At 42.4% G+C, this 24,343-nt stretch overlaps 1 protein-coding gene and 1 pseudogene across 4 annotated transcripts in view; both read right to left on the reverse strand.

Annotated features, from left to right (window-relative positions):
* The window catches only part of SGMS2 (sphingomyelin synthase 2), an 87,805-nt gene that overhangs the window by 60,489 nt on the left and 2,973 nt on the right, over positions 1-24,343 (reverse strand). Inside the window, exon 2 of one of the 4 annotated variants that reach the window (XM_045997127.1) lies at positions 6,180-6,284. The exons of the other annotated variants lie outside the window; for them this stretch is intronic. The gene's annotated coding sequence lies outside the window, so the exon portion shown is untranslated. The remainder of the gene's footprint in view (positions 1-6,179; positions 6,285-24,343) is intronic. 4 annotated transcript variants of the gene reach the window in all.
* Positions 15,815-16,816, reverse strand: LOC123936656 (annotated as a pseudogene).

Consider the following 24,343-nt stretch of genomic DNA (forward strand, 5'->3'; position numbering starts at 1 on the left):
CCCAGAAGCATCTGTTTTTAAGTCCAAAGGACTTGAGAGTCGTTGACTGGCAAAGAACAGCCATAATCGTCTCGAGGGATTTAACAATTTAAAAGAATATTCCTTTTGTCATAGTCATCTCAAGCTCTACCTGGCAGTAATGCGCGGACCGTTTCCAAATGACAAAAGCCACATGGTTAAGACGCCTTTTATTGTAAGCTGGAATGTAAAATATAAGATGGAGAAAAGATGAATTTTTATTTTACTAGAGAGCAAACCTTAGCTAGAAAAGGACTTTCGGCTCTCCAGCTATTCCCATCCTCTACACAGAAGATGTGGGACCACTGAACTCCACAGTTATTCCACAAGTCCTGCGAAGAAGACGTGTCCCTGTGATCTGTCAGCCTTTTTCATTCCAGCAGGCCAAGTATGTTGTTCTTAAGGCTCATTAGTTAAGAATTTTTCTTTAGTGTTAATCTTCAAATTCTTACTCAACTCTAGTGGTATTATTTTCTTGTTAATACTTGTGAGGTATTAGGGTGCCTGGGTGGCTCAGTGGGTTGGGCCTCTGCCTTCCGCTCAGGTTATGATCTCAGGGTCCTGGGATCGAGCTCTGCATCGGGCTCTCTGCTCAGCAGGGAGCCTGCTTCCCCCCCCTCTCTCTGCCTGCCTCTCTGCCTACTTGTGATCTCTCTATCAAATAAACAAATAAAATCTTTAAAGAAAAATACCTGTGAGGTATTGTTAAGCCACCAAAGAAAGCAGAAATAGATGAATTCGTGTGCAGGTCACAGGCAAGGGAGAGCCAGGGACAGTGTGTATCAACTCTTCCCAGGCATGTGCAACAGCATCATTCCTTAGAGAAAGCTTCCTTCATTCCCCCAGGCTACATTAGGGCCCCTTTCACCAAGGCCACACTATCCCCTTTCTCCATCATAACAGTTCGGTAAGTATGATTATAAAGTCAACTGTTAGTAAAGATTTACTTGTCTCTTTTCTGGACACTTCATGAGGGAAGGGACCCTGTCTGTCAGGTTTTCTGCTGTCTCCTCAGCACACGAGTCAATGGGTATCTGTTCCCAGTCTAACTCCCTCTGTGTAAGACAGTCAGCTGTGTTCCCAAAGAGTCCCGTGTAAGCTCCCTGCAAGTCGGATAAGGAAGTCACTGAAAAATCCTCTAAAGGGCGGGCAGAGGGAAGCACTGTAATATTATACAACCAACAAATGTGATGCCACGAGTATTTTCAGAAGCAGAGTCCTCGGATGTACGTACGGCAGACACGAATGAGAGAGGGAAGGGGACAAGGAGGGGGAGGAATGACCCACCAATTTAGATGGCTACCTTAAGAGTAAAATTATGTTATGAGAACTCAAGTAGTGTTTTCTAATTATAGACTCTTAAATTTAAAATATCTTGAAAGGTCACTCTGTACTCCCTCTGCCTAATACAGACTGCATTCAAAATATCCCAGAAATAGGAGCCATTTTTTTTTTTTTTTTTTTTTTTTAAGGCTAGAGGGAAAGGTTGAGCAACAGATTAAAAAGCCCTGTCTTACAACCTCCAGTTTCTATAGTTTTTTCTATTAGGTCTTCCAGAAATATAGTCCTTTCCTTCATGAAGCAAAGGTATTACTGTTCTATCCAAACTCCTCAACAACTTAAGAGATTATGTCATGAATGTCATTAAGAAACGACAAAAAGGTACAACAGTGAAACCTAATTATTTAAATTTAAGAAATGCCTTCCGATCTTCTGCAACAAAAGAAAAGAACTCTTTTGTACTTTCATACCGGAAGTGGGAAAGTATTTAACCTTGCTGGTGAGCAAAGAAACCCATGTCAAAGTGAGATGTCATTCTTTCATAGATCAAAGTGGCTAAAAAACAAACCAAATCATCAAGCGTCTCCAGGACTACAGCAAAACCTTTCTTATGCTTTACAAACAACCTAGGAATGTGAATGGAGATTCAGCTCTGAGCCTTTAACATTGTTGACAACAGTAAAAAGCTGGAAATAGCTAGGTGTCCAACAACAGGGGACGGCTTAAATACACGGTGATGGGTGGACACAATAGGAGACTGAAACTCTTCCTTACCATGTTTAGTGGGGCATGACAAGAGGTTCATGAGATATTCAAGAGTACAAAATAGTACTGTGTATAACCCCATTTATCCTTTAAAGTTGCCTGTAAACACAATGCTGGAAAGAGAACGCAAAGGAGGAACAGGTGACAGATTTATATGTGACTTAAACTCTCCTTTCTTATCCAGGTTTAAATGTTTCTAAAATAAACACGAGTTGTTGTTACAATTAAAAAGTTAGAAAAGATGAGGCAAAAATCCCAACACACATTTCCAAGTATCAGTTACTATATTAACAGTCTCTAAAAAAAAATTTATCGTAAGCACAAAGTCTGTTTAATATCATTATGCACTAAGGATAAAAATAATAAACCCTGCTTTTCATTTTGGTCACTGTGTGTGGTAAGCAAATAAAAATGCTCTGTCCTAGAAACTTAGAAGTTTTCTTTTTCAGCAAGATGCCATTTGTGGTAATGCCCCACCAAGTACCAAAGAGGTCAGCCTCTCTGGTTAAATAGGCTTAATTATACAGCTCATAGAATGAAAGCAAAATGTACATATGTACCATGATTACTCTGGCTCAAATAAAATCATGTCTTTTAAACTAAAAATGAGGCTAGAAGTAGAAATGAAATGAGACACGAATAAACATGAACTAAGATGGAAACAAATTTGGGAGGGGGTTGTTATTAGGAAGAGGCCGCTGGAAAGTTCACCTCTGGTCAGGGAGAGGCTACATTGCTGGAGGCAGAGGAGCTCCTCAGGATACACGTATTAGAACCCAGACCAGCAGGATCCTACAGTACCCTGAACATACCCGAGTAGCTTCAGAGAATGAGCAAGATGCTACACCTGCGGCACTTAATCCAGCGCTAAACTGTGTGAACCCTCCATCTCTTGCTCAGGAACCTCCTTAAGATTCCCAGCCATTCCAGTCTCTTGGATCCGGGACCCTTTCCTCCAGTTTTTATTCTTCTCTCCCACTCTCTTGTCCTCACTCTTAAGATTTCTATGAGGTGGGTCACTCCCTACTTAGCCATTTGCTTCTCTTGTGAGAAACTGGGTTTTAAAAATGAGTAACTTATACTTCCTTCAACTCGTTTATGAAGAGTTTACCCAGGGGACACCTGGGGGGGGGGCTCTGACGGTTAAGCGTCTGCCTTCGGCTCAGGTCCACGGTCTCAGGGTCCTGGGATCAAATCCCACATGGGGCTCACCTGCTTCTCCCTCTTCCTGCCGCTCCCCCTGCTTGTGTTCTCTCTCTCTTTCTCACTGACAAATAAATAAAATCTTTTAAAAAAAGAGTTCACCTGGTTTACCTTTTGCATCATTACTGATGATAAGTCTCATCCAATAGGTTTCCAACATTCCTTCCAAACAACGCCATGGCAAATTACAGACTGGCATATGTACATAGTCCTTACTTCACAAAGCAGCATCTTTTAAGGTCTTTTATTTATTTTGAGAGAGAGAGAGAGAGATCGATCTGAGAGCATGCATGTAAGACTGAAAAGAACAGGAGAGAGAGAGAATCTCAAGCAGACTCCGTGCTGAGCCCAGAGCCTGAGGCAGGGCTCCATCCCAGGATCCTGAGATCATGACCTGAGCTGAAATCAAGAGTTGGACACTTAACCGACTGAGCCACCCAGAGGCCCCCAAATCTTCTTTTAAGTATGAGAGGAAGGATGATGTTCACAGAACAAAAGGAGAGTCAAGAAAGCACACTCGCATGACTCCAAAGAGTTATTTGGTGTCCAAACAGAAGAACAATTGAGTACCAGGAATAACTGGAAAAGAGGAAGAAGAAAGAAAGTGAAATGAGGGGCTGACTAAAAGAACATTTTGTAACTGAACCTGGAGCAAGAGAAAGGAAGATGAAGCAAAGCGCCCAGAGACCTGGGATGATGAACACATTTTGGGGGCAGGGGCCTGAGCTGAGCATTAAGATATAAGCTTGAAGTCCCGATGGTGGAAGCTGAGGCACCAGCCAGGCACTAATGAGCCCCCACAGAATGTGATGGGGATGCTGACCGAACAAAGGAATCAGCCACGTGATTTTATCTTGAGCTTCTAAGTCATGCACGGTCAGAGGTTACACCTCAGGCACAGAAAGTGAAAACTGGTGGAGGAAATATGAATATCATCATTAGTGACCGTGCCTCTCTCTCTTGCTTTCCAAGTAGTATGTATGGGTCTGGACACACCTCAGATGCCACCTCAGACCTTAGCAGATGCCACCTTAAAGAGGAGGAGGAGGGTCAGGACGTGGAAAAAGAACCCCAGAGTCACCTAAGTGTCTAAAAGCTTGCTACAGGGGAAAGTAAAGAGTAATCCTCGACTTATCGTTGCAGATACAGATATATATATATATATAGATATATATATATATATAATCCCAGTTTTCCATCATATCTTTTTTTTTTAAGATTTTATTTATTGATTTGACACAGAGAGAGAGATCACAAGTAGGCAGAGCAACAGATAGAGACAGAGAGGGAAGCAGGCTCCCTGCTGAGCAGATAGCCTGATGCCGGGCTCAATCCCAGGACCCTGAGATCATGACCTCCGCCTCAACCCACCGAGCCACCCAGGCGCCCCTGCCATCACATCTCTAAACAAACAAAATGAGTAAAAGAACTGCAGGCATGTCAAAGGCACTGGTCAAAGGCACTTTTCGCGGTAGTTTGGTTCAACTGTAATAGTATATTACAGTTATAGTAATAGTATACCAGTGGGTGAGCTACTCTCTAACTGTCAGCAATAGGAAATACTATGAAAACAAGAAGCAGAGGGGCTTCCTAGGGGAAACATCATGGGCAAAGAATATTCATTACAATTAGGAGAACTGGCTTTAATCTGGATTCTGATATTGCTAATTGTGATCTTTTAAAAAGTCACTTTAATAGGTGCATCAGGCAGGAAATCAGGGAGGACATAGTTGAACCCAACAATAAAAATCAATCAACAGTGGGGCACCTGGGTGGCTCAGTTGGTTGAGCGTCTGACTCTTAAATTTCCACTCAGGTCATGATCTCAGGGTTGTGAAATTGGGCCCCATGCTGGGCTCCATGTTTAGTGTTGAGTAGGCTTGGCATTCCTTCTCCCCCTTCCCTCTACCTCTCCCCCAGCATGTGTACTCTTTCTCTCTGAAATAAATACGTCAAGCAACCCTTTACCAAGAACCTTCCAACAGTGAATGCCAGGAGTTAGGGCAGGGGAATGAGAAGGTGAAGCACTGGGAATTTTTAGGGCAGTGTAACTATTTCAAATGACACTGGGATGGTGGATACATGTCATTACACATTTTTCAAAACCCATAACACAAAGAGTGAACTCTAATGTAAACTATGGATTTTTGTCAATAATAATGTATCAATACTGGCTCATCAATGATAACAAATATATGACGCTGAAGTAAGACATTAATGATAGGGAAAACTCCACAGTCTCTGCTCATTTTTTCTGGAAACCTAAAACTGCTCCAAAAAATAAAACCTACTAATTTAAAAAAGTACTTCTTAGATTTACCTATAAACTCATTCATATTTAAGATAGTGATAATGTTTAAAAAGTATTTAAAAAATACTCCAAATATTATGATTCAAGCTGTACAGCAATATTCCTACATTAATGGCAAAACAGCTCTGGTTATGTCCTTCGAGAACAAAGACGATTTGCTCAAACACAACCGCTGATCTAAATTTGCCCTATAATTCAAAAGCACTTAAGCCTTCTAAATGTAGAGAGCGTTCTAAACACTACTTAATGTGGACGGAGCAACCTCTGCGGTCGGGGCAGCACTCCACTTTGTGGTAGAACATGTTTAGATCTGCAACTTCATCACTGCCCCCACAGGTTTTCATATTCCGCAAACATATTTATCCCAACCAATATGGAGGCTGTGCTCTGGATACCAAATGGCAGGGCCCAGCTCATGCTGAAATTAAAGGCCTCATTCAGTGCAGCCTACGCACACGGGAGGAGGCACTTAGCACAGATCCATAATGTGCCATTTGCAAAACTGTACCCAGATGAAACCACACCTAAGAGAAGACTTGTTTTGCTTCCAGGAGGACATCTAAGACATCCCTTAAGAACATCCTTGTAGCCAAACACTCACGTTAATGGAGCCCTCGAATGGAAGAGTTCCCAAGCTGTGTCTGCCTCAAGCAACCTTCCACCAAGAACCTTCCATCACGTGAAATGCAGCTGACACGAAGCATATCTGCCAATAAGATGGAAATAGTGGCCAGGTCCAAGAGATATTTTTCTGCCATTCTGCCTCCTCCTATGATCTTAAACATGTCAATTTCAATCAGGCCTTCTTAAGGCTTCTGCGAATTACAACTTCAGTTCCCAACTGCACATGGAACCTGGTTACCCTGAATGCCTTCTGTAAAGTAGAACCCTACTGCATGACGATTTTACTCTTTAGTCCTAACCCAAAAGGTGTGGGACCTTGGAACCTCTTCCTGTGAAAGCAGCCTCTGTTTGAAGGCTGACTCTGGGGAGTCCGGGCCTCATACTTCCATTTCCAATGTCCTGTGGCTGGCACACCCTCAGCATATTTCACTTGTCATTAGCAACCGTGTCTGTGGCAATTCATAGCTGACACCACATTACTTCCACTACTTCTGTTTCCACACAAAACATTTAGACACTACTAGTAACACGTATGGTTTATAAACAAATAATAATAATAAAGGTGGCTTATCAGACAGCTATATTTGTTAAGTTCTGGTTAGGTTTAAAGACTCAACCCAAATCCTCTGTAGAAGATAATCAAATCTCATTTTAATGAATAAAAATGTTTTTGAGGACAAATGACTCAAAAAGGCATTTTATCAACATTTCCTTTTTTTTTTCATGTTGGAAGGAATCAAGGGATTCTTAGAATTCAAAACTAGGTAATTAATTACTTGTATAAAAAAGTATGTATCCAATCCTGACTGTTTCATAAATCGCATTTTAAAGATTTTATTTATTTATTTATTTGACAGAGAGAGAGATCACAAGTAGGCAGAGAGGCGGGCAGAGAGAGTGAGAGGGAAGCAGGCTCCCTGCTGATCAGAGAGCCCGATGCGGGACTCGATCCCAGGACTCTGAGATCATGACCTGAGCCAAAGGCAGCGGCTTAAACCACTGAGCCACCCAGGCGCCCCCATAAATCGCATTTTAGAAGCATGGTGCAAGTATATCATTTAAAACAAACAAATTTGGGGCACCTGAGTGGTTCAGTGGTTAAAGCCTCTGGCTTCTGTTCAGGTCATGATCTCAGGGTCCTGGGATCAAGTCCCACATCGGGCTCCCTGCTCAGCAAGGATCCCGATTCCCTGATCCCCACCCCGCCTGCCTGCCTCTCTGCCTACTTGTGATCTTTGTCTGTCAAATAAATAAATAAAATCTTTGAAAACAAACAAATTCAACTTCATTTTCTTAATGATGGCTGGGTAAGGCCAGGGCTCCCCTGCTTGTGCAAATGGGGCAAAAAGAACAGAAATGAGGTTTAGGGAGTGATACCATACTTCTACTTTCTGTCTTCTCCACTTTACCCTTTGGAAAGAATTTATAAATTACATCCATCTGGCTGTAGTTTCATAATTTTTCTACTTCTTGCTCACCTACTAAAGGTGCTGGACTTGTCAAGAAGGTCAACAAAACAACTAAAAAGCATGATTAGAAAGGGCTGGGGTCGGGGGCGGGGGAGTAGACTTGGATTACATCACTGAATACAGATCTTGAAAAAAAAAATTAAAATCTGTATGTGACTGATGGTGGATGAAGATACAGTAAAAGGAAGTAATGGCTGCAAAATTTAGAAGTTTGTGTCATCCACAGGATGGCACATTTGGAGGAGGAGCCTACCTCCAAAATTCATTAAGGCACAAGAGGAAATTACGAGACAGGTCATGAAGACAGCTACACCTTTCTCCAGTTTCCATGACTATTGGTCAGATAATTAGAACAAGCTTGAACGAAAATTCTCTCTCACATACGTGAACACACAGAGACTGACACAGAGAAAAAGCCAGACTAGAGGTTCCATCACCTCATTTCAGATATAGTCTCTGCATTTCTCCCAACCTTATATATTACATGAATTATCCTTGATAAACCCATGTCCCTTAGACATGTATGATCCCAACCCTAATGATGAAAGAATCTGAGTGGTAAAGAACAGTGACATCACCCCCTTAATTTCTTCTCTTAAAAAGCTTACTAGTATCCTCTATCTTTAGTTCACTTTTCTCCTAAGTTCCTGTAGAGCTGCCTTTTCTTTTAGACAGATGGGTGGCCTCGGAAACACGGAAGTGATTGCTAATCAGATTTTCCTTGTCATCCTTGTTTTAGAAAAGTATTGGAAGAGTGTGCCAATTTAATCTCCCTAGATGGGACTGCAACTTGGTGCACACATGCGCACATGCAAATTTTCAAGCTGAACAATAAAACCAGGACTGTTCCTGACGATCACCACCTTCCTAAATCTGCTCCTTACCAAGAGTGTCCTGGAAATGGCGCCAAAGTGGATTCAAGAGACTGGTTAAGCCCAGCCTTCCCAGTAGTCTTTGTTTCTTCATCTAAATAGGAAATTAGATGAACTAGGCCATTTAGGGTTTTTCTACTCTACTTTAGATGCTTTTATTTCACCCTTCCCAACCTCATGGATGCTTAAAAAAAAGTGTCACAGTCAGCGGCACACATTATTACTACTACTACTACTATTATTATTACTACTATTATTATTATTATTGCTATTATTATTGAGGTCTCTGCCTCAAGAAACTTCAAATCCAGTTGGAGATCCAAGGATATTATGTTAACTCAATAAAAGCCCATCTCTGACTGCCCTAAAATGCACCCTGCGGGGATAGGAGAAGAATAAATGAAACAAGATGGGATTGGGAGGGAGACAAACCATAAATGACTCTTAATCTCACAAAACAAACTGGGGGTTGCTGGGGGGAGGTGGGATTGGGAGAGGGGGAGGGGGCTATGGACATTGGGGAGGGTAAGTGCTATCATGAGTGCTGTGAAGTGTGTAAACCTGGCGATTCACAGACCTGTACCCCTGGGGATAAAAATACATTATATGTTTATTAAAAAAAAAAAAAATATTGGAAGGGGAGGCAAACCATAAGAGACTATGGACTCTGAAAAACAACCTGAGGGTTTTGAAGGGTCAGGGGTGGGAGGTTGGGGGAACAGGTGGTGGGTAATGGGGAGGGCACGTTTTGCATGGAGCACTGGGTGTTGTGCAAAAAGAATGAATACTGTTACGCTGAAAAAATAAATGAAATGGAAAAAAAAAATGCACCCCGCGGACAATAACTGATAGAGTTTGCATTCTCACTGGCGAAAAGTGGTGCTCTAAGGGTGGAAGAAATGGTTTGTGATCCTCCAAAGGGCATTAAAATTTCACACGGAGGAAGGGAATAGTTAAGAAAAACTATCTAAAAAAGGCAATAATGAAAAAAAAAGGTTGAGAAACACTGACAGAGGAACCCAGAGGGCATCTTGTTTGCTACTAATTGACTAAATGATCCAGAATAATTTAACCTGAGTCCCACCTTGATAGAGCAACACCATCATTGTTCTATCAACATCACACAAAGGACCAGCATCTTCTCAGCCTTCACAACTTTAATGTTCCTTCCCCAAGGGCTGTTTTATCCTGACCTAAAAAAAGTCTCCCCTCTTATTCTCTCTCAGCACTATTTCACAGTTGGTGATTATATACTTGTTTCCTGTTTGGTTTTTTTTAAAGATTTTATTTATTTGACAGACGGAAATCACAGAGAAGCAGGCAGAGAGAGAGGAGAAAGCAGGCTCCCCGCTGAGCAGAGAGCCCGATGCGGGGCTCGATCCCAGGACCCTGAGATCATGACCTGAGCCGAAGGCAGAGGCTTTAACCCACTGAGCCACCCAGGCGCCCCTTGTTTCCTGGTTTTAATCGGATGGCTCCCACACTAGACGGTAGGCTCCAAGAGAGGAGGGAGCATGTCTGTCTGTTTACAACAGCACAGCCAGCCTGGCACAAAATGGCACTGTCTGCTTCTTACCGAACCCCCCCTCCCTTCCACGGACTTATATTCCCCTGACACACTGAAGGACGTGCCAGCACCCTTCTCCAGAGATTATCCCAAGAGCTTGTTCTTCAATACTGGTAATTCACTAACTCTTACTTTCTTTTCAAGCCACTTCAAGATCCTCTTGGCCCCAGAACATAAACTCCCAGAAATTTCCCCAAGGATCTTGGGTTAATTATAAAAATTTTAATACGGCTTTCCGAGTTTTTACAATAATAAACCTGACACTAAGTGGGATGGGTCAGGGAAGGAATGTGTATATTTTTAAAGGTAAGTTTAAGTATCAAAATGGTACTTTTTACTCTTCAAGGTATCCAAGATTTTAAAAGACCTTTCTTTTTTTTATTCTAATGGCTGTTGTCCTACCTTTGGGTAGATCAATAACTGAGCTGCTAACAGATGATACAATGGGATAGTCTAGGATATACACCCAATTCTAACACAGGCAGGGGGTAAAAATCTAATGTTAACAAGAGGTGAGCATTTGTATTGGACAGAGGGAAATCAAATGAGATATGAGAAGTCATTTCAAAACAGAACAGTCAACATTTGGACATTAATCCTTGAAAATAGATCCTGTCCATATAGGAGGAGCCAGGTCAAGCATTATTATAGTAAAACGAATTTGAGTGAAAATATAACATAAGGGAATTACGAAGATGAGAAATTCATATATATGTGTGTATGTGTACATACATGTTTATACATGTGTGTATAACTATACATGAGTCTTTCTATAGCATCAAGACATTTGGCAAGTTCTAAACCATCAGTTGGAGGAAGTGAAAGAAAAAATATATACACATATATGTATGTGTGTGTGTATACAATCCACACATGTATACCCATCTCTAGCTATCTAAATATATGTATGTATATGTTATCTGGATTAAAACAGGAATATATAAAATAGTTCATTCCCTTAGTTTCCTATTAAATGTGGTCTTTAGGGGCACCAGGCTCAGCTGGTTAAGCATCCGGCTCTTGGTTTCCGCTCAGGGTATGATCTCGGGGTTCTGGGATGGAGCTCCAAATTAAGCTCCATGCTCAGCGAGGAGCGTGCTTGAGATTCTCTCCTTCTTCCTCTCCCACTGCCCCTCCCCCCAAGTAAATAAATCTTTAAAAATAAAAAAAAAAATAAAACAAATAAATGTGGTCTTTAATGAGGGTGACCATATAATTCAACATCCTAAGCAGGCCAGTTCTGAAAGTGTAAGACAGCCTCACTAGTACTTACACCAGGACAACAGTTTACACACCGGGGCTGTCCTGGGCAAACCAGGACACACGCTCAGCTTCATTATAATAAGTCCACGGAGGAGTCCCTGGATGGTGCAGCTGGCTAAGCATCCACCTCTTGGTTTCTGCTCAGATGGTGATCTCAGGGTCGTCCGATGAAGCCCTGCATCAGGCTCCGAGCTCAGCTCAGCAAGGAATCTGCTAAAAGTTTCTCTCTCCCTCTCCTTCTGCCCCTTCCCATGCTCACACGTGCTCTCTCTAAAATAAATAAATCTTTAGAAAAAAAGTCCATTGAAAACTATAAGATTTCATGAAATAGAAATGAGATGAACAATATTAAAATGTGTACCCTTTAGTAAAGTTTTTTTAAAAGGATTTTTTTTAATTTTAAAAAAGGTTTTAAGAAATAAATTTTAGGGGCACCTGAGTGGCTCAGTGGGTTAAAGCCTCTGCCTTCCACTCGGGTCGTGATCCCAGGGTCCTGGGATCGAGCCCCGCATCAGGCTCTCTGCTCCGTGGGGAACCTGCTTCCTCCTCTCTCTCTGCCTGCCTCTCTGCCTACTTGTGACCTCTGTCAAGTAAATAAATAAAATCTTTAAAAAAAAAAAGAAAAATTTTAAAAGATGAAGTCTATAAAAAATTTGTTCTATCTGGGACAACACCCTCCTGGACAAAGAATATAAACTAAAGAATGAATAGTAAAGTATTAAACTAGGGAATTAATCTCTAAGAGGACCAGAAGCTTAAATTAATATCTTCTTTAATTAAGAAAGCCAATCCTTTTTAAAAACATAAGCCAACCCCATATAGACATTTCTGCACCACAGTCTCTAGTACCACTTAGTTATTTTTGTTACTAGGAAACATTTGCACAAAAACAAGATTTATATTCTCCTCTTGCTTCTATTCTTCCACCTAAAGGAATAATCCTCCATTATTAGCAATGCACTTAATATCTCCACAGCAACTAGTATAATTGCGGTGTTGCAACAGGAGGATAATGAAGTGGAAAACAAAGTGATAGAAACAGCGTAGAAGAAGAAAATTTTCCACACAGCCCAGGTGGGAAAATAACCACACAAAGACACACACACACACACACACACACACACACCAGAAACAAAAACAAAAAAGTCCTCCAAACAAAACAAAAAAAGAAGAAAAGAAAAAAAAATTTGCTAAAAAGATTCCTCTTGAAGCTGCTATGATCAGTTGCTTCGAGGCCTTTAAGACACCAAGTATGCAATGGGGTAAAAGTGGTTGGTAAATTGTATGCAGTAACTGTAGATGACTTCTCCCAGAGAGTCTAAAAGTGGGGAAGAGATGTAGTTCCTGAAACAGGGACGTGATCTCCACAGGTGCTTGAATGTGGCTCCCGAGAAGGTACAAGGTATGAGTGAAAGGGCGAAGAAGAGAGGACCACAGGGAACCAGAGCTAAGCAAGGCTTCCAAAGCAGCCACTGGCCAGGGGCATGGGGGGAGGAGGGGGTAGTCCTGGGCAAAAGCTAACCTCAGCCCAGCAAGACCATGGCCATAGAAGGCAGAAGGGAATCTGAAAACCTGTGCTCTTCGTCGGCCTGTGCCTGCCACAACACAGGGGTAAATAACACAAGCAAAACCCCAGTATCCAATGATCCTCAACACATTGATTCAGAAAACATGTAGAGTGTCTGCATGATGCTAGGAAATACCAAAACAAAATACAAAACAAAACAAAAAAAACTCCACCAAACAAAACAAAACAAAAAAAATGATCTGTAAGTTCTGCTGTTAAGGAACTCATTTTGAAAGAACCTAATTTCAACAGAAAAACATATTACGCTATGGCAGTCCAGGGACAAAGAAAGGCCTCAGTACTCTGGAACAAAGAGAGAACATCTAGCCGTCAGGGGTGATGTAGAGAAAAGGGGAGAGGGTGAGGAAAGTTTGCTGCAGGAGACAGCGGAGGTCAATTTATTTGTGCCTTAAATCACGTCTCTAAAACACAAGGCCATCACCTACAGGAATCCTCCATACTGGCAAACCCAGCAAATACTGTTTTCCTCTTACCCAACTTGTCAAGAACTTACAACAGCACCAATTACTCCATCCTGCTCTAGACAGCCGGTTCCGTCGGCATCTGGGACATCCTTCCCTTCTGGTCTTCCTCCTGCCTCACTGGTTCCTCCATGGTCTCCTACTTGATTTCCCAACTGTCATTGCTTGAAGCCTTATCTCTCTCTCTTCTCTGCCTGTGAAGTCTCCCTAGGTGACGGTAGATTCCCCAAACAGCTCAGAACCCAACCTCACCCCTGAACACAGGTCACTGGTGGCTGACATCTGTCTCCATGAGAAAGGACTAACAGGCAACTCAAACTTAGCAGTGGCCAGAACAGAACACCATTCCCCACAACCCTCTTACCTACCTACCACCCATCTGGCAGTTCTGATTGACTTCTCCTACTCTCTAGTGTCGCTCATCAAAGCCTAACCATAAGTCTTGTCAACCCTGGGATGCCTGGGTGGCTCAGTCAGTGAAGTGTCTACCTTCGGCTCAGGTCATGATCCCAGGATCCTGAGATTGAGTCCTGCACTGGGCTCCCTCCTAGGTGGGGAGCCTGCTTTTCCCTCTGCCTGCCACTACACCTGCTTGCTGTCACTCTCTCTCTCTCTCTCTCTCTCTGATCAATCAATCAGTCAATCTTGTCAATCCTATCTCCATCCCTCTCCAATCCATCCAGGGCTCTCCCTCTTTAACACTGCCCCCTTACAGCTGGCCACATACCTTCTCAGGCAGTAGCTTCACAACTGATCTTGCTTCTACTCTTGGCCCCTTCTACTTCCTTCTTTGCCCAGCAGCCAGAGTATGCCACAAATCTAAATCAGATCATGCCGGCTCCTTCTCAGACCACTTCTTGACACCTTCTCACTGCCATTTGCAAGGAGGCTCATGCTCCGTACCAAGTCTGCAAGCCCCAATCGCCTGATCCAGAGGGGCCTGGCCACTTCTCACTCCCACTCCTGGTGTGACCAAGCACTCTCATCCTTCACCTGCTGCACACACTCTTCCTTCTCATCCTTTACACTTCAGTGCAAGTCCCACTGCTTCCAACAAGCCCCTCCTGACTGTGCTGGCACAGGCTTTCCCAGTCACTCTATACTGGGTGACCGAGCTGCCTTTGAAGAATGGGTCCAACACTGAACTTTACCTTGTTTATGTACCGGTCTTACTTGTTTACATTGCTCAACCTCTCTTTGTAGCATCTTTTCTTCCCTCAACACATTAACTCCAACAATCTCCATGAGAGTAGAAACCTCAGCTCCTGTTCACTGAATCCCTAGAATCAAGAATAAAGTCTAGGGGCACCTCGGTGGCTCAGTCAGTTAAGCGTCTGCCTTTGGCTCAGGTCATGATCTCGGGGTCCCGGGATGGAGTCCTGCTTCGGGATCCCTGCTCAGCAGGAAACCTACTTCTCCCTCTCCCACTACCCCCCCGACTTGTGTTCCCTCTCTCTTTGTCAAATAAATAAATAAAATCTTTTAAAAAAAAGAATAAAGTTTAGCACATAGCAAGTGCTCAAAACAGTGTGTCGAATGTACTAATCAATTTCAGAAGGAACTGAAGAGGGCCTGGGACCATGTCTCAACTCTCTGTATCCAAGAGGCATTTGAATAAAGTCAATACATCTGTGAAACCCAAAGCAACCCATCTTGAGAATTTCGTGACAACAACAGCTTGCCCAGTAGCTGGGGAGTTTTTTGCTATGAGCCCTCTGCTTTTAAGTCATTTTCCCACACAAGACTGTGCTCTTCCCTTCCTTCCTCCCTTCCCTCCTCTCCCTTTCACACCCACCATGCCTGTGCCTTCTTATATTCTAACCTTAAAGTTCCTGGCGCACGGATATTTGATATCAAGTAATGATTTCAGTCATCCTGTTTTTACAGGAGTCTTGCTTCTCAGATTGCTACGATAAGCAACGGAGTAAGGGCATAAACTAGAGAGCGGCATTATGGATATAAACAGGGCGAGGACAGGACAAATATAACAGGACAGGTGACGGATAAACAGGTCAGACAGTGAGGTGAGAGACGAGAGAAGTGCGGTTCTGAACCCCGAGGGGCTGAGGCCAGGCCAGACGCCCGCACACATCCCATGGATCACAGCTGTAAACTGTCATCTCTTCTGTTTGCATGAGCCTAATTACCTAAATAATTTTTTTCTAGGCCCAGACACACCTCCTGACATTGAAATTCACACATTTACATCACCAATAACTGTATAGGTGTGATCTACGGTACTGTTGAGCCTGCTCAGTCTTCTGGCAAAAGGCATGGGAACCAGTTTTCTCTGGCGCTCACCAAGGTGATTCCATGACATCATTTAGTTTTTGTTTTTGTTTTTTGGTTTTTTGCCACTGAGGCATTTTATTTGCACATATGTATTATATCCCTAGAAAAAGAATCGCAGGATTTTCCCTCCTGTGTGTCTTCATCTTGCTCCTTCAGGATCCATGATGCCAGCGGAGGCTGTCAGGACAATGAAACCAAACTGGCAGGATGGAAGCAGGCTATCCCGCCATTTTTCTAGATCTTTCAGTTGTACATCAGATCTCGGGTTGATCACTCCACACTTGTTTAACCTGCCTGGGAGGGTCACAGAAATTTTCCCTGCTCTCTGATCATCAATGATTTCAAATTCGCCAATGCAACCAGGCTTCGTCATCACGGCAAGAAACCAGGCGATGACTTTGGAGCCCGGCCTCCTAAGAAGCTAAAGTCTGCCTCTCTTTCCAGTATTGTTACTGCTCCTGACAGCATCTGCCGTGACATTCCTGCACACCATCATGGCGGCAAGAGTGACATCACTCAACTTTTACACAACACACCAGAATCACTGGATGGCAACTATTCAGGAATTCTCTCCAGATTCAAGGAGGGTATCCCTGCTTAAGGGTAAAGCTGGTTAGAGTGTCACTGCTTGGTAGGGTAGCTGCTAGCCACATGTGGTTACTAAGCCCTCAGGACATGGCCAATCCATGGAGAGATGCGCTATGAGTGCAGATTAAGGAAAAAAAAATGTATAAACACATCAAGAACTTTTAGATTGATCATAACTGATAATATGAAATAGAACACTTTGATATATGGAGTTAAAATATGTTCTTAAAATTAAGTTCACCTCGGGGCGCCTGGGTGGCTCAGTGGGTTAAAGCCTCTGCCTTTCGCTCAGGTCATGATCCCAGGGTCCTGGGATCGAGCCCCGCATCAGGCTCTCTGCTTGGTGGGGAGCCTGCTTCCTCCTCTCTCTCTCTCTGCCTGCCTCTCTCCCTACTTGTGATCTCTATCTGTCAAAAAAATTAAAAAAATTAAAAAAAAAAAAATTAAGTTCACCTTGTTAAACTCTTTGTAACAAAAAACGTGGCTATCGGAAAACTCAAATTATGTATGTAACCATCGTGTGTGGCTCATATACATTTCTACTGGACAACCCTGGGTTCTTAGTGGATGGTTATCTCCTAGAGTAGGGGTGGGAGGGCAGGGCAGCACACTGGTCCCAGGTCTGCATGCACAGAGCTGAGGCTCCGGAAGTTCCTATGCTAGAGAAGTGAGAGCCTAGAAAAATCTCTGCCCAGAGCATTGTAGAACACAGACCAAAACTTTCTTTCCTCCACATCGTTTTGAGTTTTTTCTAGACCTTCACGTTTATAAGAGGAAATCAATCCTACTTTTTTATACGTCTATAATTTCCCCCCTAAACTAACAAAGTGACTCCAAATCTAAAAGGGTATATTTAAAGGAAATGCAAATATGAATATGTCCTACCTCTGTGGTTTTTAGGAGTTTCCAATTTCTAATGCATTTCTATACAAGGCAGTCTCCTCCTCCCAGAAACTGTCATATATATATTTATGCCATACTGTTAATTTTCCACTCATAGTTCTTTAAAATTATTTGTAAAAATCTTACATTAGCCTTTGTTTCATTTTTTATATGGGAAAATTCCCAAGATTTTATACCCTACACTGTTATTTCTACACTGTAACAAAGGAGAGACCCTTAATTAATCAAAGTTGTCTCCAAATCACAATGTAAGATTAGGAGATTAGTTACTGCAGGAAGCCTTAAAACGACGACAACAACAACAACAAACACTAACCCCATCCATTAAAACTATTATTTTTAAATACCAATAATTGATACTTTGATTCCAAGATATCACCTACTGGGGGGCCCACAACCCTCTGGATACTTGCTATAGACGATCCAATGAACGATACTCTCTTTTATTTAATGCGTTACAGTTTGGGAAGTCTTTGCCTAGATGTATCCTTGCTCTCCGAGAATGCATATTAACATTGCTAGATAAGCAAAGAGCAAATTTTTAAAAATTAAAGCAAATCTGTAGTCAAATCTCAAGTGATCATCTCCACCACATTTGGGCTATCATTTTACCCCCAAACAAATGCTGGGTGGTGACAACTACTCTGTGGGGTGCAGCCACATTTCTGTCCAGCAACTCTGATGGGAAAGGCCCCAGGGCCACTACTTGCTCCAAAACCCATAGACTGTTTTTTGCTAAAATCTTGGAACTGGCATTTTAAACATTTACCAGGTGTAAAAATGTATAGAATTATCAGGTCAACTCCCTCTGCCCCTAAAGTGGCTAATTTTGCCACTTTGTAAAACAGGATAATAGGAAAATAGGATAGCCCCCAAAATGTAAGCACTCACCACACCTGATATGCGCATAACCATAAGTCATGAGATTAAGCAACCTTCCCGGGGCTGGCGAAGAAACAGAACCTAATTTGCCAAGTGTTCTGATAACTCTATTAGTTTCCCTTTGCTGCTTTAACAGGTTACAACAAATTCAGTGGCTTAAACAACACATATTTATTTTCTTACACTTCTGGAGGTCAGAAGTACAAAATGGTTTGCACAGGGCTAGAATCCAAGTGTCAGCAAGGCTGCATTCCTTTCTGGAGGCCCTCGGGAGAATCTAGTTTCGCCTTTTCCAGCTACTAGAAACTGCATCCATTCCTTGGCTCGTGGCCCCCTTCCATCCTCAAAGCCAGCAATGGTCCTTTGAGTTTTTTAAACTCAAAGCTTTGTTAGTTCTTACTCTCTGGTTCTGACTCTTGTGCTTCTCTTTTCCACTGGGTCCAACCAGACCATCCAGGCTAATCATATGGTAACATCAGCTGATTAGCAACCTTAATTCCCTCTTGCTGTATAACATAAGGGATACACAGATTCTGGGGCTTAGGATGTGAAACCTTCAGGGGGCCATGACTCTGCCTACCACCATCTCCCATACTTATGAGAAAACAGTCAATGAAACCTCACGTACAAGCTACTCTCCTCAACAGAACTTCCAACTATAATAGGTGAAAGAATTAAAACTGAAAAAGTAAGTGTCATTAGAGTAGCAAGCATAAGATTGCAGATCTTCTTACTGAGCTGAATGCACTAATCAGGGGACAGAAGAATGTACTTCTTTTCCAAACTCATCACCAAGCCTGACTAAACACTCAGAAACTTCTAGAGAAAAATGTCTGAGGGGCACCTGCGTAGCTCAGTGAGTTAAGCTTCTGCCTTTGGCTCAGGTAGAGATCTCAGGGTCCTGGGATGGAGCCCCACATCCGGCTCCCTGCTCAGCTCTCTCTCCTCCGACCCCGCCCCACTTGTGTTGTTTCTCTCTGCCCCCTACCCCTCGTGTTCTCTTGCGCTCTCTCAAATAAAATCTTAAAAAAAAAAAAAAAACTGTACTGAAAATTAAGTATTGCCATCTTTCAATACTGATACTGAAATATAGGACCTCATTTAACCCTCCATACAGTAAATCACAGGGATTTGATGGCATGTTTGGACAGGTGTGAAGATTCCTTTGATAAAACTGCACATGTAAGGACACAAAGGGGACCCACATTGTGAGATACATGCTAGATTCTATAATCAACAGTGTGGTGGTTCAACTCTGCCACTAAACTGTCTCCTTTCAAAACCTAATTCTGCCTCCTCCCAGCTGTGTGACCTTAGGCAAGTGAACTAACCTCTCTGTCTCAAATGGGGATCCTTAAGATGGGGATAATAACATGCACTTCAGTGTGTTTGGGGAGATGTAAATCAGTTCTAAGTGCTCAGAAAAAAAACCCCAACAAATAGTGAGTGCTTTAAGTATTCAGTAAATACGATTTTAAATGTTTCTGCCTGCTGCTTAAAACTTGCCAATCAAACTATATTTCAAGGGAGTGTACTTCTCAGCACTAACCAATCCATCATAAAGGATATATCATACACACACAAACACATACACAAATATAATTTAACAAAAACAATGCCCTCTGTTGCTATTAAAGTTTGGTAGCTATTGGGGGCGGGTGGTGGTCACAACTGGAGGTTAAACAACTTGCAGAACAAATGCAAATGTCAGAAAACAGTAGCATCTGTGTGAAATAAACCATCTCAGGGCCTCCTAGAGAAAGACTCACAGCATCGGGGAGGACAGAGGGGTCTGTGATTCTTAATGGCCCCAAGCATTTTCTGGGACAGTGGTGTTCATGGTACAATGCTCCTCAGAAGGCTGAGCTCTGTGGGGCACAGAGGCGGCTGTGCGACGTGAACGTTCCCAGCATCTGCTGAGAGGCCTAGCATATGGTGACTGCGGCTCTGAAAGCTTGTCAGCATTCACAGCTGACATGATATACTTCTTATGAAAGTTCTTGAATTCAGTGGTGGTGTACAAACAACTTCCGGGATTTTATTTTAACCTCCAGGAGAAGGACTAGGGAAGGCAGAGCGACAGAACCCAGACCCCACCAATAACGGGCATGATGTGACCAATGGCTATTTTATTACAAAAGAAATAACAAGCGATAATTTGATTTTTGAGATAATAGGATGGAACACTTTGTCTTTAAAAGTTAGAGATGCAGCTTGTCTGCCAAAAAAAAACAATGAACACTAAGCCACTGAGTAGTTATATGAACCAAGCATTACCCTCGGTGTTTCACTCACAAAGTTTTTTATACATCATATGGTCACCTTCTGAAGTAAATATTTTATTCCCTTGTTAACAGCCAGGAAATGGAGGTGCAGCTGAGGAAGCTGCCCAAGGTCACCTAGTGGTGAGCAGCAGTGTTGGGTCTCACAACACCCCACTGCCCTCCCCAAGGATTGCGTCTTTCTCTAGAAGACCCTAAGACCTGTGTGTTACACAGCTGCTCCTGTTTTCTGAGATTTGCCTTTGTCCTGGTGGGGCAAGCCTGTGTGGGTTCACCTCTCTGGCACTCCTTCATGACCTTGAATCAACTACCACCAGATAAGCATCCCGTAGTAAACATACAATCCCATATCAAAATGTATATCACCTGCCCCACCGCCTCAAACTGCCACCTCTCCAGAGCCCGTGGGAAGATTACAGAAAGCCCTGAGGGATATTGGGCAGTGCAGGGTCTCACATCAGACCCTCACTCTACTTCCTACCGGCTCTGCCGCCTTGAGGATGTTAGCCTTTCTAAAAATGGTTTCCCTACCTCCACAGCGGAGAGCACACAGTTTCTATTCTGCAGATCAGTCTGAAGATGAAGAGAGGTTCTAATGCAGATATAAAAATGCTATCTCCGAGTCTCTCCCATTATTTAACCATTACTATTTCACCGGATTTGCTCCAGCTCCGTTTTCAAAGGCTTGGCTTCACGTTCAACAACGGCAGCAAATATTTTCCTGAGAAGTCTCTGCTTCTCTTTGGAGACGGACTGTCATCTAAAGGTTTGCCTCCAGGGTACCTCAATTAGCTAAGTGGTCCATGATCCAAAACCACGTATTCTTTCTTTGACCCACTTCTCTAGACCTAAATGAGAACTCATTCTTTCACGTTTTCTCTAGACGTTAAGTCAGATTACCTACTTAAGGTAATTTTTAACCCCTTCCTATAGAATGTGTGTTAAGAGGTGCCCTCCCAGGATGAGTTTCATCAGCGGACGGCCCCAGGAGGCTTGTGACATGTGTCTGCACCCCTGCCAGGCCAACCTCTGCAGGATCGCTCAGGATCCCATTTTCAAGATGGAGGAGCCAATTCCCAGCAGGCCTCAGGATTAGGAGAGACCCCGCCAGGGGACACCTTGAGTTGCCTCTGGCACATTCCCAGCCTTGTTTCTCCAGTGGTCTCTCAACCTCCAGAGCTTCTCCGCCCTTCAGTTTCTTCCCATTCATGGAAAAGCTTTTCAAGAGTGTAATTCCTATCACATAGTTTGCACTTCTACTCATCTTAATAAAAAGAGGTCATTAAGTTCCAGGATGGACCGGCATACCCCAATTCTCCATAATAGGATGCCCCCAGCTCCACAGTTTCACTTGGAGAACAATCTGCCACTATTCCGACACTCATGGAGACTTTCTCCGTGAAGCGAGTACTGCCAGGTCAACTTAAGAGTCAAGGAGGCGGAAGGTGGGTATCTCAGCTCCTTCTCAATTCTGCCTGAGGCTAGCCCTGACAATTGAGCATGCTCCTTCCCACAGTTGAAACGTATCATGATAAATGAACCTCAGCACAGGCACTACCAGGGAAAGAAGTGACATTTACCTGAAAGGGTCCTTCCAGAGTCTTTCTCTTTGACTTTTAATAGCTGGCTGTCTTTTCTGACTCTTGGGCTTTGAATCTGTTACCTTCATTTCCTTTCATCCCCTCCTCTTTAAAAATTTTAGTATGTGGTTTTATTCTTTAACAGTACGGAGGGATATATTGAAAGAAAAGACACACATATACAACACTCAATCCACTTAATGCTTCTTTTAAAAAAAAAATCTAGGAATGTGTCAAAGTTTGGTTTGAAAATTTTAAGTGACATGATCAAACTAACAGACAGAATTGTAAAGCCGAATCTTACATTGTAAGCAAATCACCAAATTAGGTTTGGTAGCAGGGAAAACCAATCAGCAAATAACACCTTACCCTTTTTATACTTTTTTTTTTAAGATTTTATTTGAGAGAGAGAAAGAATGAGCATGAGTGGGGGAAGGGCAGAAGGAGAGGGAGAAGCAGAGTCTCTGATAAGCGGGGAGCCTGAGGAGGGCCCCCATCTGAGGACCCTGGGATGGGGACCTGAGCCGAAGGCAGTGCTTAACCCACTGAGCCACCCAGGCTGCCCCCCTTTTTAAACTTTCATTCTATGACCTGTTTCTTTACATTCTGCTTTGAATTACAAGTCATTGTTAGAAATTAATAAATGGAACTGATTCAAGTTTCTGTATGAAGAAGCTAAACTGATCATTACTCATAATCCAACACCCTTTACCAAAACCATGAGGATAAAGTACCTAGCATTGGAAATGGAAAAATAAGCTCAAAGCAAAATTTAAATTCTGATTCAGGGTAGCAAAGAGGGTATGATATTATCATAAAACTTGAGAATGCTTAAATGAAGAAATGTTTTATACCTACCATGAAAATTAGCAAATGGAAATTTATTGCACTTTCATTAAATCAATCCCACAAAGTCTTCCTGATAATATGCTTTTCAAGAGTTCAAACAAATGCATAAGGTTTTTTAAAAAGGTGACCTACTTAAAAGTGATGGAGCTTGGTTAAACCTAGTGTAGTGATAAATATGCTAAATGCAACGTCTGAAATTTTTAACTTGTCCACCTTTATGGGGACTAAGGAGGCAAACCGGGGAAGTAGAATTTCTTATAGAGAGCTACCTGACAAAATTAGTGGGGCTCCACTCTGCTCTATTTGCCCAAACAAAAGTTTGGCTTTCTGGCTAATAACAAAATACAAGCCCAAATATCTCTTTAAGAAAGCCTGTGTGTTCTGTTTTCATCAGATAAATCCCTTGTGTAATGAGCTACTGACCTATTGTGCAGCTCCACAGAGAATGTCGATCCTATTGCTGAAATCTTAAGAGAAACACTAAAGGAACACAGAAATTAAAACTCTTGAGTTTTAAAGAGAAAGCTTTCTAATTCTGAATATGATTTTTAAAAAGGCAGCTACATTAAACACTGTAAGCCACATTTTAAAATGCAAAATGACCAAAATCATCATGGCCAGACACACAGATACAGCTAGAAGAATACTTAGTGCAGAGTTGCTTAAAATAATAAAACTGGAAACAAACTGTCCCCAGGTAGAGGACTGGTTCAGTTGGGATGTAGCCGTTGAATAGAAAGCTATCAAAGCTGTTATCCAAAAGTATTTTATGATAAAGATGTCCACACCTGGATGAAAAAAAGCAAGTTAGAAAACCGTGAATAGGGAACAAATTTGGTTTTGTAGAGAACGACTTTCTAGCAGGTGCAACCTCAGGCAATCAAAATCAGTGTTCTCAATACACGTTAGCTCTTTGTGTTGTACATCCTCATAGGCTGAAAAACAATTTAAGGATATAACATTAAGTGATTTTCTGGGGTGACTGTTGGTTTGTTTAATCTGTACTTATAAACTTCCATAAGTAATATACTACTTACTATACAGGTAAAATTTAACAAATTGCAATATTCTTACCCCGTGATTATCTTCTTAAAAATCTACCACGGGGCACCTGGGTGGCTCTGTGGGTTAAGCCTCTGCCTTTGGCTAAGGTCATGATCTCAGGGTCCTGGGATCCAGCCCCACATCAGGCTCTCTGCTCAGTGGGGAGACTGCTTCTCCCCCGACCCCCTCCACCTGCCTCTCTGCCTACTTGTCATCTCTCTGCCAAATAAATAAATAAAATCTTAAAAAAATCTACCATAGTGCTTTGCTCACAGTAAATCAATCCTGGTATAGCTGAATTTACCCTTCAGATTTCATTTAAACAAGTTCACTCTGGTGTCCATTTAAAATTATTTTAATGGCCTCACTTGTCTCTAATATTTTTATTGGGCAAAGAAAGGCATATTTGCATTGTTCATCCTCATAAGAATTTATGAGCCCCAATTCAGGACTCATTGTAAAGCCGCTGGATCTTGCATTATCAGTGGCAGGCAGTCTACG

This window comes from Meles meles, chromosome 2 (assembly GCF_922984935.1).
Source record: "Meles meles chromosome 2, mMelMel3.1 paternal haplotype, whole genome shotgun sequence".
NCBI lineage: Eukaryota > Metazoa > Chordata > Mammalia > Carnivora > Mustelidae > Meles > Meles meles.